Genomic DNA, 5318 nt, shown 5'->3' on the forward strand with positions numbered 1-5318 from the left:
TCCTTCCTTTTATCGGGTAAAATCTTGTCCCCATGAAATCAGTCTCAAAGATCCCATTGCCTTTGGTACATCATGACACCACCAGTAATGTACTTGATTAATGTTTATATGCCACAATTTATCCAAGGATCACTTCACAGGAAATATTAATGAAGCTTCCCCACTCACCTGGGAGGTAAGTACAGGGTTGTGTTACTGCAGCTGAAACGTAACCGCTTCTGACACGAAAGATGGCAGCTGCTCTGGATGCAAAGTTGCACATCTCTCATGTGCTCAGGTCCAGTTCAGGCGCCTGCCTCCTTTACTGTTCTGGCATCCAATGCTTCCTAAGCATGTTGTTCTATACCACCCACATTTAAAACAATAAAGATGCATTGAACAAAGGGCAGAAATTCTGCTTTTGTCTTGAGCAGCAACCAGTAGGGAAGAACTTGAATCGATCAAGTAATGAAGCATGTTTTCACGGTTCTTGGGATGCTCTTTGGTATCATTGTAGGATGAATCCATCTGCCAGTTTACCTCCAGCTTGTATTGCAGGAGCATCCCAGTGGTTATTGAACTGAAATGACTGGGATCGCGCACCTTGCTGGGGTTACCTGTGCCCAGCAGTCTTTCCTGCCCAAGTGCAGAGGGGCTGGACCCGGTGATCTCGTGAGGTCCCTTCCGACCCCTAACATCTATGAATCTCTGACTCCCTGAAGGAAGTGACAGAGATGAACCCCAGGTAGGTGAACTTCACAGTTCTCAGCTCTCCTTTTCTGTGTTACAGGATGTTTTGGTTGTGGAATATGTTTCCTTTATACAGAAACTCACCTTTTTGTAGCATTCTGCTTAGGATGGGAAAGCTTTTCCAAAGAGGGAGACCTCATGGGGTAAGTTGGTCAGATTGCATCAATCCAGTTCCCTACGGAAATAGGGGCAACTGGGCTGTCCTGGCAGTATATGAGATCCTGAATCCACCTGCAGCAGCCTTTCTTCCCCATCAGAGAGGTGTTGCCCACAACCCCATGCTTGGCCCATACAGTTTCCCTTGCTCCTTGGATTGGTTGAAATGCATAGCAGTTTTGGAAGTGAAATAAAGTGTAAGTAGGACCATCCTGTGTGCCTTGCCCCTCCTTGGCAATACTTTTTTAAGCCAAACTTCTGCACATGAATTGCATATAGAAGGATGTATCCATATTGCCAATATAACAATGCTCATTGCACAGGGACTTTTCTCCTCCTTTTCCTGATGTCTGGTGCAAAGCACATTTATTCCAGGGTGTGTTAGCAAAAGCTCTGCATTGCGCAGAATGCTTATTTCCCAAGCTCAGTCCCACTAGAAAACCTCTCCTAACATAAATGAGAAATTAAACCTAATCAGGCAAGCTAAACCCACTTAGGAAGACAGGAAATGTTCAGCAGTAATGAAGTTTATTTGTGTGTCAAAGCCTAAGGGCCACGTAGATCCAGTTCCTCAGCGGTAGCTTGCGTATTGGAAATAAAATGCATTGACAACTGTTTCCTAATAAAGGTTTAAATATGAAGTAATAATCTCTCTCCTGCTGTGATAGCTTCTCTGAATGCTCCTTCCCCTTGGTGTCATTCCACTTCATAAACACAAGCACAACGGGGGGGTTTATCTGCATTGCTCAGTCAGTGTACGTAACTCGTGCTGATGATGCTAGTCTTGCCGCATGGAAGTTCAGGCTGGTGTTTCCTTCTAGGTGGGCAGCTGTATCCAAAGTGTTTTAGAGTCCAGCATTACAACTGAGTGATGAGACGGGATGGGCCATGACCAAGGCATGAGCCTGGGGCACCGGAGTAGACGTTCCAGTTTCTGGCTTCAACCCAGACTTCATGAATAGGGATCTACTCAAATAGCAATTTCATGGAAAGCACAAAATCCAGCCTTGCCCATGAAATCTGTGGAGAGAAAAACCCTATTAAAAATAAAATGCTGGCTCCCCAGTGGGAGCCAGCAGTCCTCGTGGCTACTGCAGCCTGGCCGCGCAGCCTGCCTGCAAGGGAAGTGGGGAGGGAGGCTGCCAGCACACAGGGGAGACCAAAGCAGCAGCTGTCCCCACCTCTTGCCACTAATTGGCTAAAAGGTCTGCCTGTTGTGGCCTCACCCCCTCCACCAATTGGCAGTGAGGGGCAGGGCCACATAACAGACCATCCTCACAGCCAAGCAGTGGTGATGGGCGAGGTCATCGGGGCCCCTTGGCCAATCAGAGGCATGGGGAGGACCCTATTATGATATACCTTGAAAACTGTGCACAAAATTGCCCGGCTGCCTCCTCGAGTTGGGCAGCCCCCTGTTCAGGAGTGCGTCCTGGGCAAGCCACGTTCGCATCTCCCAGCACTGGAGCGTGGGTAAAGACTCTTCCCTAGCTCACACGGGGGTTGTGTGGCTAAACACATTAAAGGGTGTCAAGTAACGATGCAGTGATAAGGGCCATAAACATTTATATAGAACTGGCATGTTGCTCAGGGGGGTCTCCCTCTGCTCATCCTCCATGATGGTGAATTCACAGTTCAGCTTCCCAAAACCTCCAAGGAAATAAAGCATTTCTATTTTACAGATGGAGAAATGAAGGCAGGGTGTGGTTAAGTGACTTGCCCTGGGCGGCATAGGAAGTCAGTAGCGGAGGGAAAAAATGTTGCTACGACAGTGTGCATAGCCTTTACGAAGGAGTCATTAGTACACCGTATCTTTATGATACCTCTGATCTGACACCCGACGTGTCTGACTTTGGGCGCCATTCACGTTGAGGTGTAAGGGATGACTGCTTCAGCTCCTATTACTCCCGGACGCGTGGCTGCTAGATATGAATGTCCTTTTGGCATCTAGGAGTCGCTGTCGCAGATCGCCATGCAGCGGTGCTTGGCAGCAGAACAGGACAGGACAGCAGCCCCAGCCCCAAAGGCAGCAGGTGCGTACAGCCAGACAGCGACGACAAGGGCCAAGGCTGAACAGATGGTGTAAGTGCGTGCTTCCTGGAATAGCAAGTCCTACACAGACTTGCACACTTGATCCATAGCGATAATCTCCTGGATCCCAACTGTGACCAGCAGGTCGTCCTTCTACGCCGCTCCATTTTTGTTGGGTTTCTGGTCTTGGCCTGATCCCAGGGGTAGCTTAATTGCAACTTCATGCTGTGGTGTCTCCCTCTCCAGCTTCACCATCTTGTTTTAGCTGATGTTTTCTATTTGCAGATCTCATGCTTCATCCCCTTTTCACAGATAGGGAAATCCAGAGATAAGGAGGCTGTCTTGTCGGAGCCTGCAGAACTAGTCAATGGCACAGCTGCAAAAAGAAAGAGGCCTTTTGATTCCCATGTGAGGGGGCTCTTTACTGGATCACACTGCTATTGTACTGGGTGCAGTCCACCGTTCAGCTACACTCGGTGACCTGACCCCATCTTATCTCCCCTCTTAAGTTCCATATTATTACTTCATTCCTCTACCCTTTGGCTCCATACTGCTGTCTGGGTGGCATGTTTTGAAGGTCACCTTTGCATATTAGGATCTTGCCAGGGGAGGACAAGTGCTGTGCTGGGGGTAATCACAAATACTTTGGTGACAGAACTGCTAAACCTGGGAACAACAGAGACACTGTTGTGGGTATTGTGCAGTGTGTGGCAACCACAGGCAAAGAGCCTGGGAGTGAAAAGGTGGAGAGGGCACAGCGTGGAGAGCATTGAATGAAAACCCAGCAAGCTGTGGTTTGGCAAGCTTCCCGCTCATCAGGATTTGAGCTGGAAGTTCAAGTTGCAGCATTCAGCGACTTGGGCCTGCTCTCTGCCTGCATTGGCAGAAAGTGGCGCTTGTCAGTTAAAGCAGATGTGTCGGGTAAAGATGAATCTTCCCAACTCCAGCGCAAACATGTTGCTTTAAAGTATTATTTTACTGGGGTGCGGATTGATGCTCTTGTTGATGTGCACCCAGAAAAGAAGCTATCTGTCCTCCACATTTATTTTCGAATGGGATGTGTCCCTACTAAAGGGTTCTGACAACGAGTATTTTTTCAGGCACGCGGAGACCGATACTGCTGTGTGTGGGTGTTAGTCTCTCTTATCTCCTCCTGTGTAGTGAACAAGTATCACTTGTTCCTGCTGCAGGGAGAATCAATTTGAAATGGGAGGCACTGGCCCTTGGTGACTGGGTTGTTTCTTAACATACCACTGCTGACTTGGCATTGAATTCCCAGCGACTCCGTCACCGCCTGGCCGCTCTGCAAATGATGCATCTCAGCTGTTTGCATGTCATTTCGGCACAAGTCGTTTGCTATAGTGGATGCTTCAAAATGCAGACGTGCCTTGAGAAAGGCACACGCACAGCAGAGAAGGACCAAGATAGTGAAGCTGGCTGTTCTTTATAACCTACCAACCAGACCATCTGTTTAATTTAACCCTCAGCTACCACTGGCTGCTCTGTGTTTCTTTTCATTTTGTAGGTAGCAAATTGCTAGAAGTAACTGTGACCTGATGGAAAGTCTGACGGCTAGGAAGTCACTGCTGAGCCTTTTAGCAAAAATAACCTCTCTTTCTTGTTCCCTGGAGGTAAGGAGAAAACATGCCTGACAATTCAGCCAGTGTTAGTCTGGGGCACGCCAGCTGCTCCTTGGGGAAGGTACTTCCTAAATTGGGAGGAGTCGCCCTGAGCTGGCAGAGGAGAGCCCGGTTCTGAGAAATGCTTTGAACAGGGAAAGCGTGTGAAAGAAATGGGTGCGTTCAGTCTGGGAGGCCACAGCCCAAGAGTCCTTCAATGGAAAGACAGACCCAAAATGGATCACGCTCAATGGTGACTAACCAGCACGAAGGAAATGATTGTTCAGAGAATTGAACAAGAGGGAGCCGAATTCACCAGGTATGCAGGAGGATGAGTCATGTGAACTCACGCTCCTTGGGATTTACAGTTGGCTTGCACCCAGATTTTGGATTATTCCTTCACCAGAACAGTTAACTTGCTCAGCACAGATGCTGATGTGGACGTGGCTTATTAGCATCAAGGTGCTTATATTAGTCTAGCTTCTTTGCAAGAGTTCACGGGGAGAAGCTGTGCTGGTACAACTGCATTCACCAAAACGGAGTGTAAAAAGCCACCAAGTTAGGCTGACTTACCCGAGTTCAAGCTGATGCAAGTGAAATGCTGAGAAGGTGGGGGTTAGAGCAGGGTGTCAAACTCCAATGATCTGGCAGACTTTGGGGCTTTATGTGGTCCAGATGACCAACCTCTGGCAGGGCTGGCCCACAAGTTTTGGGGGCCCCCTGCTCCAAAAAAATCGGTGGCGGGGGGTGGGGTGGCTAGCGGCCAAAGAAGCCAGTGGCAGCGGA

The 5318-nt window shown here is 48.7% G+C and overlaps 1 long non-coding RNA gene across 1 annotated transcript in view; it reads left to right on the forward strand.

Annotated features, from left to right (window-relative positions):
* Positions 1–611: 611 nt before the first annotated feature.
* Positions 612–5318, forward strand: part of LOC112551546 — an 11265-nt gene continuing 6558 nt past the window's right edge. The window contains exon 1 of the long non-coding RNA XR_003095848.1: positions 612–4851. This is a non-coding gene — a long non-coding RNA (uncharacterized LOC112551546). The remainder of the gene's footprint in view (positions 4852–5318) is intronic.

Source organism: Alligator sinensis, unplaced genomic scaffold (genome assembly GCF_000455745.1).
Source record: "Alligator sinensis unplaced genomic scaffold, ASM45574v1 scaffold268_1, whole genome shotgun sequence".
Taxonomy (NCBI): Eukaryota; Metazoa; Chordata; order Crocodylia; family Alligatoridae; genus Alligator; species Alligator sinensis.